The sequence below is a fragment of the Acomys russatus genome, chromosome 31, assembly GCF_903995435.1.
Source record: "Acomys russatus chromosome 31, mAcoRus1.1, whole genome shotgun sequence".
Classification (NCBI taxonomy): domain Eukaryota; kingdom Metazoa; phylum Chordata; class Mammalia; order Rodentia; family Muridae; genus Acomys; species Acomys russatus.
Window position 1 is genome coordinate 20,575,617 of NC_067167.1, and position 15,101 is coordinate 20,590,717.

General features: G+C 38.0%; 1 long non-coding RNA gene across 1 annotated transcript in view; it reads right to left on the reverse strand.

The window, feature by feature from the left end:
* Positions 1-875: 875 nt before the first annotated feature.
* LOC127183720 (uncharacterized) overlaps positions 876-15,101 on the reverse strand; it is an 83,765-nt gene continuing 69,539 nt past the window's right edge. The window contains exons 3-4 of the long non-coding RNA XR_007830052.1: positions 2,582-2,727; positions 876-992 (exon numbers count right to left, since the gene is read on the reverse strand). This is a non-coding gene — a long non-coding RNA (uncharacterized LOC127183720). The remainder of the gene's footprint in view (positions 993-2,581; positions 2,728-15,101) is intronic.

The window sequence follows — 15,101 nt, forward strand, 5'->3', positions numbered from 1 at the left end:
TGCTAAATAGGATCTATGTATCAAGGGATATGTCCCTTTTAAGCATAAGCGTTAATAAAACATGCAAGCTATAAGTAGAAAAATTTTTATTTAAGTTCTCAGCAGTGCATTGACAGACAGTTATAATTTCTTTATGAGTTCAGACAGAAATTATATGAAAAACCAATTGCCAATTGGTAGCATACTAATTCTGGAAAAGAATTTCTGCTGGCATTAAGGTAAGCATTATTTAATATCAGATGGAGCATCACAGAAGATTCTCGCTGGGGAAGTCAGTATGAGAGAGCCTAGCTAATCACTATGGATGCTAATTAGCTTGAAGCATTCCCTCTGGCTATTGATCTGTGGCGTTCAGTGCTATGTTTAGGAGTGAAAGTCAAAGTTGTTTTCCAATCAAATAGAAAATGAGAGCACATTGTGTCGCTTAAATGCTTGGCTTGCTGTATATCTTTATAGAAGCAAATGAAAGGTTGGCCCCAAAGAGTAATTGCACTGTTTCAATGAAGGTACTGATTTTCATAAAATCTTAGAATAGCTTTAAGAAGGTTTTAAATGAAATACACATTTGCCTTCTACTGTAATGACCAGGAAATATGAGTAAACAGTATTGGTTCACTCTGATGGGATGTGTCTATGTGTGGTGAGTGTACATCCATGTTTGTATACCATTAGACAATAAACACCGAGCGTCTAATTAGGGCCAGGGAGTGTGTAGGCACAAGGTTGTTGTGTAACACAAATGCTAATTTCTGTATGCCCCATATCTGGTTGCCAGCTTTGTTCTGAGACTTTCATGTCTCAGTGTTGTATAAACTCTCCTCAATTGTTGTCTGATATGTCAACAAAATGTCTTACAGCCAGTCACTGAGCAGGGCAGAGAATAGGGCTGGACTTCGTGGCAGCCAGGGGAGGAGGAGATAGAAAAGGAAGTAGAAGATTCAACAGGTGATTCAGCCATGGGAAGAGGTGCGGGAGAGATGAAGAAGATTCACCTGGAGCAAAGAAAGAACAAAAGAGCAAGTAACATGGGTACTGTGGCAAAGATGGAGTCGGGATAACATAGAAGGTGAAGAACAGACTAAAACTGCTCAAGATTGTGTTGGAAAGCCATATAAACATATATAAGAGTCTTAATTATTTGTCTGCTAGCCAGGTTAAGAGAGAAAGTAAGAGAAACAAACATAGTTATATAAAAATAACAGTAACAGTAGTGAGTTAGGATCTATGCACCTATTTACTAGGCAGGGTCTATTCCCTTCCAAATCGTGAAACTCATAAATCTCAAACAGAAACATCAACTATCCCCAGGGTCTACACTTACTCTTGGAACATAGCTCTAGAGTCCTGAGAGGTTGGAATTACTGTTAGCAAGTCAGAAAATAAAACTATTATCTTTGTTCTTCCTTTGCCATGGACCTATATCTGAATGACGTTGAATGTATCTCAGTTGTGTGGCAAGAAAACTCTGATTATTTGTAGTTTTGGGTGATATTCAACTGTAGATATGGATGAACAGTGATGAATTTATCAGATTGCAGAATTTGAGGGAGGAGAGAGAGAGAGCTATTACTCTTTTATATGTTCATTAAGTTCTCAATTTGTTTACTACAAATAAATATACAATTTCATATATATATATATGATTGTTGATTTTCTTGAAGAAAACAGCCTAAGTTATTTGGTGAAAATTAAATATTTGGCTTTGCTTTTGGTGTTCCATGGTTTTGTGGGCCAAGTAAAATGTCAAGTATAGCACCTGATATTTCAAAGTTATTATGATTGTTTCTAAAAAATACCACATAGATTCAATTATCTTAATCAGGCCTATTATCTACTAAACCTATTGTAGAGCTTAAAGAATGAAAAACATGCATAATACTTTGTGACTGCTTTCACTGTAGAAGATGTCATTCAAGGGAGCCAAATCTCTGTTCTCTAGCTGTGATACTACATAGTCACCTCAGAATAAAGCATTTCTTATTTCTTTTGGAGGAAACAGTGTGCTACCCTTCAACTATGATGTAAAATCATCCTCCAATCATTTACTATCTGAATTAAGCTGTTATCTCCCTGGCTATTGACATGTCTTCAGGACGAATTTTTACTTCCTCATTGTTCATTCATCAATAATTCTGCATTATATACTGGACATTTTACTGTCATAAAGTGGAAATTCTGTTCCTTTTATACTTATTCAATGTATCTTGTAATTTTTGTCAATTTGTTTTCTTAAGGCAGAAAATCAATCTGACCAGATTCCACTGGCCATCTCAGTCAGGATCTTAGGGAAGCTTTGATCTCAGGTCAGGTCTTCCTTCTCTCCAAACGCCTCCTGACCTGAGAGGTTTTCAGTTAGCCCATGCACATATGATTGAGGGTTCATCCAAATACTAGAAAGGATTTAAACACAGAATCCGAGTCCATCCTCTAGAATTTTCTTTGGTCTTCCACTTCTAAACAGAAGTTGTTAACATACTTATTAATCACCTGGGAAATTTTGGGCTTTGTAAAGTTTATCTAATTTTGGAAAACAGCGATTTCCTCTGATAGACTAAAATTAGAAGAAAAATGCAAATTTCACCTTTAATGCTGTTTTCTTTTCTTCACATTTCTTCTCTTTTGTAGACTCTGCCTGGCTTCAAGAACTGTCCCAACCCTTTAAGTGTACAGCTGTTATTTTGCTTTATTAGAGTTTCGTGTCACGTTTTCAGTGTTTATCATTGTTATCTGCAAATAGTAGACAACATAAAAGTATAACCAAAGAAATCCTTAAATGAATGCTCTAGCACACTCTTTCTGTTATTTGACTTCAAAAATCATCAGTTTGGAACTATGGATATTGTTGTTCATGTGTAAAACTCTCAATTTTGTCCCAAACATGAGCAGATATATAGATTAGATAGATGATTGATAGATAGATAGATAGATAGATAGATAGATGACAAAGGGATAGATATTTGAGTGATAATAGATAGGAGTCAATCAATGATTTTGTGTGTTTGTGTGTGTAAGAGAGAAACAGAGACAGAGACAGAGAAATAAGTAGATAGATAATAGATACATTGATAGATGATAAAGAAACATGATTGACTGATAGATTGGTAGTAGATAAATATATGAATAGTCACATAGATAAGAATAGGCAGTAGATATATAGATGATAGATAGATAGATAGATAGATAGATAGATAGATAGATAGGGAGATGAGCAGTATATGAAGCCTCTAAAAATCTTTGAAAGAAATGACAACTTTGATGTGTGACTCATAATGAAATACTTGCCTAGGATATTTTTCCAGGAATTCATAGTCGCATTGGCCTTCAGATTTCTGATGCACGACAAAAACAAGAAGAAAAAGCTTGACATCGAATTTTTACATGGTATGCATTTCCTTTGTCACTTGAGGCATGGGGCCACATTGTTTCTGCATAGAGCATACATGTACGTATACTTGGAGATATTTGTGTGTATTTGTACATAATAAGGAGTCTAGGTCTATAGTGTCACTGTTTGGGGTACAGGTCAGTCTCCTCAAGCACAGAACAGCTAGTGCTGACAGAGACATCTTTATCTGGATGGTAACAAATATCCCTAGTTGGAGTCAGCCTTTATGGTGACTCAGCATGACACTGCTATAAGGTATGACATCAGACATCATTCTGTTTGAACTCTTACTTAAGAAGCCCTGAATATGGCTTCCTTTTCTCAGAGTCAACTAGTTAGCATAAGGAATCCACTTGGCCCAGGCCATGCCTGTCAAATCCAGTATATTAGAGTATTGCCAACTCCCAAGTTCTCATAGAAGCACCACTCTGCCAACTCTAAATATCTGAGTCCTAGGAAACAGCCCTGGTTGCTTTTGCCTTTTGCCTTGTCCTCCTACATTACCTCATCCTCTCCCAGAGCTCTAATTACCATCTCTATGCTAATGACTACCAAATTTATACCAGCAACCCACTTCTCTCCTCCGACTTCCAAACTGGAACTTCCAACAGCCTAATTTACATCTACTTTGAATGTCTCACTGGTATCTCAAATTCAACATGTCAAAAAAGCAAGCTCTTAATTTTTGTCTTCCTCTCACACAGCTCATTTCCCCAACTTTTTCAATCCATTTGTTCAATACAGACTTTAAACCTGTCTTCTTACTATTTAAAAACATCTTTGAAACCTTTAGGGAAGAAAAGAGTTATAATCCATTGGAAAACTAGTTTAAAAAATAACACAAAAACATTAAAAAGTGTGGGATTTTATTTATAGTAATTCAAATATATCTATTATACTATTTGTCAAGCTAACAAAGAAAATATCAAAATAATTTACTAAATATACAAGAAGTACAAATATGCACTGTATATTCTAAGAAAGGTTTGTTACAGAGCTTCCAGAATTAAAGATCTGAACCAAAAATCCTACCCTGTGGAGCATTTATATGCTCAGGAATTAAAAAAAAAAAATTAGAAACAATTTAAGAATTTGGCATGGTGGTCTAGCAACAACAACAGCAGCAAGGAAAATCAGAACACAAACCACAAATTACTGTGTTTTTGTCTAAAAAAAAAACAAGTTATGAAAAAAACCAAGAAAATTCTTAAGTGGAGATGAGAGAATTTAAGGGCATTTGTGTTATGACAGAAGGGAGTGTCCATTTGCACTAAGTTTCTAGCTCATGCCTGAGATGCCTGCCATGCCAGTTGTCTCTCCCAGTACTCTCTCTCTCTCCCTCATTTATCTCCCACCCAGCTTAAAACCATCTCCCAGTCTTTACATTTTCAGATAATTAAAAGTTCGGTTTATTTAAAATATCCAAAGTCTCTCTCAAAAATTCCTATAAAGTATCCAAGGTTTCATGACTGTAGATTCTTATAAAATAAAATAAATTGATTAAATGTTTTGTTATTCTAAGAGGGAAGAATCAGGTCATGGTCATAATAAAGTCAAGCTAAATAAAAGCACAATGGTATTAAACTCTCAGTGTTAGACCTTTGGGATTCACACACCATCTTCTGGGCTCCAAAGAGACTGGACCACTTTGCCAGCTTGGCTTTTGCATGCAGCACACATAACTTGTGTCCTAGACTCTGAGTGGGTCTAATCCATGCCTGCCGCTATCCTTGGTTATCTTCTGATGGTACTAGCATCTCTAATATGCTGGAATTCCAAGTGCAATTGGGTTGTATGTTCACTAATGTCCCCATCTTGACCTCTTTTCTGGGACTCTGTCCCTGACATGTGGTACCAAGTCTCAACTTTTCCCCATGACCCCTTCAATCCTGGGTCTTGTACTACAATTGAAGATCTACCTTCATCAATGGCCTCTCCTGGCTTTCATTGAGTCTAGCACCAGCTGCTTTTTCTGACTCCTTTAGGATTTCAAAGCCAGTAGCCTCAGGGAGACAGCTGCCAGAAGAGCCTTTGCCCTCTCTGTCCATAGCTTCCTGTGTTGATTCTGAGGAAACACTTTGCAGAATATTTCACCTCAGTGGCGCTGGGTCTCTTTCTAATCGTATCTAATTCTTCATGCCCAGCTACTCAGCTCAATTAGCCCAGTAAAGCTAAGGTTTCACTTTCATGCATCTTTATTTAAAATATTGAGCAGGGTCTTTAGAAACTCTCAAATTTCTCCCTGGAATGTCACAAGTCCATCCATCATCTGCAATGTACTCAAAAATTTTATCTTCCAAGTTGACAAAAAAAAAAAAAAAAAAAAAAAAAAAGCCCACTGATTTCAGATCACATAATGTTTTTCCAGCCCAAGTTTCAGTGCCACCACAATCTTCCCAAAAGTACATCATGATCAGGTCTGTTACAGCAATACCCGCAGTCTTGCTGTCAACTTCTTTCTTAGGGTTTCTATTGCTGTCTAAAAATAAATTACCAAAAGGAACTTGAGTGAGTGGGAAGGGTTTATTTCACTCTACAGCTTGTGGTTTACCATCCAGGGAGTTCAGGCAGTAACACACGGCAGGAACCTGGAGCCGGGACCTGATGCAGAGGTCATAGAAGCATGCTGCATACTAGCTTGCTGCTTATGGCTTACTCAGCTTGATGTCTTAAACAGTCCAGGACCATCTTGACCATAATGATCTGGACCCTCCCACATAGGTCATCAATGGAAAAACAGCCATGCAGGTTTGCCCATAGGCAAATATGTTGAAAGCATTTTCTCAATTGAGATTTTTCTCTTCTGAAATTACTCCAGCTTGGGTCAACTTGACATAAAAGTAGGCAGCACACAGGCTGGATTACAAATGTCTAGCCACTGTGCTGAGGCCCTGAAGTCACATATACATAAACAACAAACATGGATTCGGTAGTGTGTGTGTGTGTGTGTGTGTGTGTGTGTGTGTATGTGTGTGAATGTGTGTGTGTGTGTAACAGAAATAATCTAAGAAAAAGAGAAAATCAATTTGAGATGGAGAGAGGAGACCACATTGTAGGAGTTGGACATTTAAAGGGTGGAGAGAAGAAAATTAAAGGAGTGAGGTGATGTGAAATTTTTATTTTAAAAATACAGTGAAATATAATTCTGTTGCTTCTTTAGAATGCAATCTCATGTATTTTCTGTGTGATTCAGGCACAGTATTTTCCCAAATAGTATGGAAACATGTGTCCATGGAGACTTATACACATATGTTAACAGCAAGATTGTGAGAAACAGACAAATTTGGAATTTGTTCAAATGTCCATCAACTGGTTAATTTCTACAGCTGAGAATACTACTTTGCATCTGAAGGCTTTGGGGATATATCAAGGAAAATAATGTTTTTGTTAAGGCTTTAGGCCATAATGCCTGGGTTTGGGTCCAAATACTGGCCTGTATTGTGAAAAATGACCCAGTAGTGTGTGTGTGTGTGTGTGTGTGTGTGTGTGTGTGTGTGTGTGTGTGAGAGAGAGAGAGAGAGAGAGAGAGAGAGAGAGAGAGAGAGAGAGAGAGAGAGAGAGAGAGAGAGAGAGAGATTAGTAGTTTGATCATACATAGTGATTGAGAAATTCTCAATTGGGTTTTACTCACCTACAACAGTTTTATAAATTGCATTGAAACATGAGTCAGGAAATCCAAATGCTGATTCAGTTACCAGAATTGGAGTACTAGAGCCGTTTTTGAGGATGAGTCCTTCTTCTTTTGCTAGGAGTGATACTTCATATAGGCATACTGCTTCCCAGAGCTCCCAGAACAGTGTGACCACATGACCCTCCACACAGCCGTTCTCAGCCTTCCTAATGCTACACCCCTTTAATACAGTTCCTCATGTTATGGTGACCCTCATCCAACCATAAAATTATCTCCATTGTTACTTCATAACTGTATTTTCTATTATAATGAATTGCAATGTAAACATTTGATATGCAGGATATCTGATATGAAAGGATCACGGATCCCCAAGGCAGTCATGACCCACAGGTTGAAAACCAATCCTCCAACAGTAGTGTTGGTGCTTGGATAGTCAATATGAAAGAGCAGTTCTTTATAATCTGAGACTACACTGAGAGTTAGGTGAGGAGACCTCTGTTTACAGTGGGGACTTCAAAAGAAAAGATGATTCAGAAAGACACATGAGAGGCAATGCCACTAAATGGTATGGCAGCAAAAGTGAGCATCAGTGACCTCCTTTGGATGTCATCACTAATGGTGTACTTCCTTAATCCAGGAGGTGTGGTTGTTACAGAGATTATGCAAATCACAAAACATCTAAATGGATAAACAAGGACCTGAGAAGTACCAGTTCAATTTGAAGAAAATTCTTTTTGCTTGGACAAGTTTATGGACTAAGCCAAACAGACCAGTGACTTTCTTTCTTTCTTTCTTTCTTTCTTTCTTTCTTTCTTTCTTTCTTTCTTTCTTTATTTATTTATATTTAAGTAATTTATTCAAATTGCATCTAATTTGTTATCCCCTCACTTCTATCTTCCCATTCCACCTCCCTCCTTCTTTCATCCTATTCCTCTCCCATAGATCTGTGAGGAAGGGGACCTTGTCCCCCACCATAAGATCATAGCCTATTAGGCCTCTTCCTTATAGCCTGTTTACTCTTCCTCTGAGTGTCACCAGGTTTCCCCACCAATGAGAAGTGATCAAATATGGGCCACCAGAGTTCATGTCTCTGTCAGTCCCTGCTCTCCACACAATTGTGGAAAATGTGGTGTCCATTGGCTAGATCTGGATAGGGGGTCTAGGTTTACTACATGCATTGTCCTTGGTTGGTATAGTAGTTTGAGCAGACCCACCTGGGTCCATATCCACCAGCGTAATGGTCTTCTTGTAGGTTTGTAGGACCCTCTGGATCCTTCTATTTCCCCATTCTTCCTTCCATGTCTCACCTAGCATCCCAATAGGAAGTCCCAGTATCTATCCCAATCTCCGGCTAAGTGAAAACTTTCATGGGACATCACTGTTGGGCTAGTGTCCAACTATAAGTGAGTATGTGCCATGTGTATCTTTCTGTAGACCGGTGACTTTAAATACCTTCTTGGCGGTCTCCTTGCTTTCACTCTCACATCCTTTGGGTCTCCTGCTGCCTGTCCCTATTTAACAGATTATCAAAGAATTCTAAAAATATACCTCAGAAAGGTCTTTCATATTCACAAACTAAATAATGCCTATAATGATCCGGCCCGTGATATTATGTATTACTTTCTTTAGTGAGATTGTCTTTATAGAAACGTTTTGATTTTTCTCTTGTCTGAATGTGATAGATGGAGATTAGCTAGGTCCATTGCTTTTGCTCTACCTGTAGGCAGGATATCTGGGTTAAGGTCTTGCACTATGTCATCAAGGTTTTGTTTCTTTCTTCTAAACACCAATGCCCTCATCTCTAAACAGAGACAAATGATATCAGCTCTGTCTGCCTCCTAGTGAGGTTATGAATATCAAATGCTTCAGAAAGAACGTTAAGTACTGCAAAATCCATTTATAATCACAAGATGTGCTTAGATGCATCATAGAATAGAGTAAACATACCACAGGAGGTAAAAAAAGGTCATTTAAAAATGTAATCAGTAACATCAATTATACATACACACACACACACACACACACACACACCTGCTGACCTGTATGGAAGCACTTCCCTGTGTGTTGAAAACAAAGATATGTAAAAGATACAGTGCTATACTTTAGACACTCAATGTCTGGCCCAGGAGAATGATGTGCAAAGGGTTAATTAAAATCCAAGGTCATCATTGGCATTCCAGGCATGCTGAAGATGCAGAAGAGCCCATGAACTCTGCCTGAGAGAAGTACTTTACCACAAAGAGAATTACGTGTGTGTTTCAGATTATTCATTTCATCAGTGGTGTGACTTAGGATCAGAGGATAGGAGCAAAGCTCTAGATTTAGATCATAATCTGGTTTCAGACAGCCAGATCACCATTCTTTGCATTAATATTTGTACAAAGAATATTTCCCTAAGCTGGTACCATTGCTCCACTGTTGCAGAGGTTCTAAACTAGTAATAGTCTCCAATTACAGCCCTCTGAGTAGATCAGAGTAATAAATCCCATTGCAACATTTTATGCTTTCAGAAAATGTTTGGCATCAAGTATGGCTGTATGGATCACAGAATAAAGAACTTGGAGTTACTGGGATGCAACTCATATGTATTAGCCACTGAAAATTTTTCTTAGCAGAGCTTCATAACTACACAAAGCTCCCAATCCAATCTATATGAATATTATGGAGAAACAGAATCAAGGTTGGGATCTCTAAAGCATCCTAGATGACAGAGTAAAATGTCAGCAGACTTCTTATGTTAGCTACATTTACTGTGCTGATTACAGTGTTTTGCTAGTATCTTCTTCTCCCACACTTAGATAAAAAGAGAAAACAACCCTTTTGATATATTATTTCTCAATGCAAATGCTAATATTTCCATGACATTATGAGAAATCTTAACAAAGAATAGTGATGTGAGCATTAATATTTGATAGAGAGCTTTAATTTTATCTTGCAGGCAATGAGAACATTGACAGAAAAAAATGACAGTTAAATTAATTTTCACAAATGATGATTTTGACATATTCAGGTCAACAGATAGAATAAGGATGAGGTTATAGTTAACAAAAAGAACGGAGGAACAGTTAATAATAACTACAAACATAGATATAACATGGCCCAGTGTCAGTGCTGGTGGTAGAAGTGGTAAGAGAGCATGAAAATATCGCAATGAGAAATATTTTTTGTGAGCATTAGCAGAATGAAACAGGTCTCCTGTGAAGAAACAATATGATGATCACATAAGGATTCTGCTTGTGGCGTTTATGGGTGAAGTGAGTCATCTGGTAGGGTAGACAAGACTCTTAGGTGTGCTTGTTTACCAGGAAGTGTGGAAGATCTAGGTAGGCGTGCAATTCATTCTTGAAAATTTCTTTGTGTGTGTGTGTGAGAGAGCTAATCAAATAAAGCTTTATTCAATATCAACTGTTTTCTGGACTGTAATGTATAACTCAAAGATAGATTAATGTAAGAAAAGCAAGGTCGTGTCTGTCCTTTGGAGTTTACATTTGGTGGTGAGAGGCTCATCTGTGTCTGTTTGTACAACCAATGAGGAGCTAAGCATAGAATACTCACAGGTGAACATGAAACACCTTGGCCTGAGGGACTAGAGCCGAAGTGGGGATAAAGGAAACCAACCAGCCTTGCTAAGTCGGGCTTCATGAATTTTAATATACTCATACCTCCTTTAAAAGCAGAGGGAGGGACTTACAATTGTGCTTACATTTTCTTCAGGTTTTTTGCATGTTTAATCTTGCCTTTATTTTTGAGGGTTAGGGTGTGTAGGCTATGTCTCTAAAACATGGCTGAGAGTCAAGACTTCAAGAAGTCCCTTTCAATACTTTCATAGTCTGGTGCCTGTGGAAGTGGAATGGCCTCAGAGTCAGGATAGCACAAGGGAACAGCATCATAAGGAGAGTGAGGCAGGATCATGTGTCAAAGCAGCAGATAGTCTCACTCCACATAGGAAGGTTCATTACCAAGGGTCAGTTGGTGTGTGAAGCTATCAGAGCTTCTTGAACTCCAAGGAGAGAAAGCGAGAGAGAGAGAGAGAGAGAGAGAGAGAGAGAGAGAGAGAGAGAGAGAGAGAGAGAGAGAGAGAGAGAGAGGTTAATATGAGGGCTCTGCCTATTCTTGCTTCTCCAATTTTACTTTCTTGGATATATTCTTATTTTAAATAGAAAATATAAAAAGATATAATATGTTCTCAATATAAAGCAAGTAAAGATGATAAAAATCTTGATATCTGTAATTAGTTATTGATTGTTGGTGTTATGTAAGTAAAAACATTACCACAGAGTTACCTCCTAGTATAGATAACAAATGGGTGTTTCAGCAACAGAATTGGCTAGAAACATACTCTGCAATATTTAGCAGCCTGGTCTACAGCTTTTTTCCCTGAGGACTACTGATTCTAAATGACAGCTTCTTATTAAAATTACATAGAGGCAAATTCTACTGGTGTAAATTCATTGGCTATAGCATAGAATGTAGTGATGAAGTCAAGTTTTCAAATATTTGAAATTTTATTTGGTAAGGCATTATACTGAGGTAGCCCCAGACCCAGGAAAATAAATAGCACATGTTATCTCTTGCTTGTGGACTCTAGTTATAAATTTCTAACCCTGAAGTATCCCAGAAGACAGCAAAAAAGAGAGGGATGATAAGAGGAGGGGAGGAGAGGAGCTCTGGAGAGAGAGAGAGTAGGACACAGGGGCTGTAAAGGGGATAATGTGGGGAATGATTGGGGCATTTTAACTGGGAAAGGGAGAAAAAGTAATAACATTAAGGATATTACACACACACACACACACACACACACACACACATATGTTTTAAATAGAGTTATGCTACATGGGATGATGGTAATTCCCTCCTAAAACCATGTACTGTCTCACAAAATCCAAGTCCAAGAGTGGAAATCTTCCCCTCAAGTTGTTTGTCAGAGGAATACAATATGTATATATTAGTTATTTATGTATATTATTAGCTATTAATATATTAGTCACTGATATCAATAACATATATTAGTTATTGATAATGGTCTTGGGTGCCTTTGAGAAGCTAAAGGTAAGACTCTATACTTCTGACAAAGGACTTAAATCAATTGAGATGATACTGATCTGGAAGCCTCCTACCTAAAAGCTGGCTCTCATTATACCAGAAGGTGCAATGCAAGTAGCCAAGGAGGAGGAACAATTGGCAGTCGTAGCTAGCCACAAAGCTGATGAACCAATGGCTGGGCCACAAGTATATCCAAAATGGAGCAACAGTGGCCCTTTTATCTTCTGGGAACCAACAGCTATATAATTAGACTGACCGCGTAATAGGAAGAAATTTGTGTTTTGTGTTGCAAACCTAGCCCTTGACCCATGACTAAAGAGGTCGCAGACCCTACAGTAGAACCTCCTTCTGCTATTTTCCTAAACCACCATAGTTTCTAACTATATTCTAAGTAATTATTTTTCAATCCACAGATAGTGCTGGTCTCAACCCTCATCAAAAAAATAAAAATTAATTAATTAAAACAAAATTAAATGAAACAGCACTTGGCAAGACAGAGGCTGCCAGATCTCTGTGTGTTCAGAGGCAGCTTGGTCTACAAAGCAAGTCCTGGATAGCCAAGGCTACATAGATAAACCCTATCTCAAAAACAACAACAACAACAACAACAACAAAAAAAAAAACCAAAACAAAAACAAAGAAAAAAACCAAAATAAATAAAAAAATGAAACAAAAACCAAAAACAAACAAAAACCAATCCCAAGTGGTCATGCCAGGGTAGGTATGTGTACGTAAAAGCAACACACTAGATGGAATCATTTAACACATATGTGCAGGCATATAAGAGTAACATGTAAGAATAATACTTTTTAAAAATTATAAAGTAAAAATAGGAATTTGACAGGGGAGAACTGGAAATTGGAGGATCTAAGGGAGAATTCGTGGGAGTGATACAGCTGCAGTTCTCAAGTATGAAACTCAATAAATATAAAATCAAAAGCATGCTTCAATTAGCGTAAGACACTAGAAGCTAGATGTGTTTTAACAGGGCAGTTGAAAACAACCAGGGATGCTAAGATGACATAGACAGGTCTTATTTCAAATAAAAGAGGAAAAAGAATGATAATAGGAGAAAGCATAGGAAGAGATGAAGAAGAAGAAAAGGCATGTGGGAGAAATCAAAGGTGTAGAAGATGCAAGAAACCGGGAGAAGAGGAGTGAGACCAAAGAAAAGGTGCAAGGATGCTGTTACCATGGCTGCCCAAAGACACAAACTCCACAGGAGAGTAGCCCTGTCAACCACACATTCCTAGGAAGATGCCCTTGTTCTCTGGAACTGTTTTTACTTACAACGGCTCCACCCAGAGCTAAGGAGGTTAAGCAGGAAAAAGCTGAAATAACACTTTGCAAGTTAAGTATCTGCAATCAAGCGTTTCTCTATCATAACAGGGCTAAAAGCTTGAGAATTAAGACATAAATATTAGAAAATGTGTACAGAGAGAAAAAATTCTAGAGAAAAAAGAATTTCATTTTTCACAACTGAGTTAAGAGAAAAATGAAAACATGTTCAGAGGTCAGTGGAGTATGGGGTTGACCTTCCAATGGCCTCTGAAAATGGCCTCTCAGAGTGAGGGAGTGCTGGTGGGGATGTGCAGGTGTTTGCCACCAATGACTCTGAACACTGAGAGGTTAAGAATGCATGGAACGATTATGGCGTGTCATTGGGAAGCACACAGATTGGGCAGATGTAGTTTTCAGTGGTGATGCGGATGGCTTACCAAAGGAAACTGTTAGAAGTAATGAATTTATTATTACATATTCAAATTCTGTACAGACCAAAAGTCCTGTATTAATTTAAAAGCATAACACATTATCTCAGTAAGCCCAGGTACACACACATGTGTACTAAACACGTGTAGAATAAAAATTGGTCAAATCTTTGGGCACTCAGACAGGATAAAACTTTCACAAAGCAATGTAATAGGCACGTTTCATTCATCAGTCTTTCCTAGTCACAACCAGCTATGAAAATTAAGCAAAAGAAATGGTGGGTGAATCTAAGCTCCCACATCTTCACGAAATGTTTGTAATTGTTCACTTGTAATATTTGCTTCCTCAGACAGATTCTGTACATTACCTCTCCCCCTGCACTAGATCACACAGAGGATAAATGGTTCCCTGTGCAAATAGATTTCCACCTTTAATGAGCAATGGTCAGAAGACAGGGCACAGGAGCAGGAAAAATGTGTCCCGTACCCACTACTACTGAGGTAAGATGGAAGTCCATCCATGATCTCACTCTGTGGCTACTCTGTGTGTGGAGAAGCATGTCAGATTACGTAGGATCAAGAAGAATTTAATGTTGTATGATTCTTCCTGTCACTTAAAGCATTGTAGTGTTTTTAGGAAACCTTTAATGCTGGGAATTCTGATCATTGATTCCTTTCTTTTTCACGAATATTTAATTTCCCAGATGCTCTGAAGATATCAAAGCAAAAAGGTTAGCTAGGTTACAGCTGCTCTCGAGTTGAAAATTAGAACTCTTGGGTGTCTTTCCTCCATTGGCTAGGCTTTAATTTAATTTTTTTGAAAAAAATATATTTTATTAATTTACTCATATTACATGTCGATTGTTATCCCATCCCTTGTATCCTAATTTTATCCTGAGAAGGAAAAAGGCTGTGAGTACTGAATTCCAATCTCAGTAATAGTGACACGTTGGTAAATATGGCAGCTCTGTTCTTTCCGCTCCACTGTCTCATAGGATACAGTTTATGGAAATAACGTATCTTTTGATGTTTAGCTTGGGAGTCAAGGATGCTTGAGTCTTCTAGCAAAAGCAATGTTGGGATACCTTTTTACTTTAAAAAAAAAAAAATAGATTCTTCTCTCAGATAATACCTCCTGACCACGGTTTCCCCTCCATCTGCTTCTCTCTTTGCACTTCCACTTCCCCCATGTCCTCTCCTTCTCCGTTTCCTCTTCAGAAGAGGTCAGGCCTTCAGGAGACCACAGCCAAACAGGACAAAACAAGATACAGTGAGATAAGGCAAAATCCTTCATACTGAGGCTGGACAATGCAATCAAATAGAAGGAAAAGAG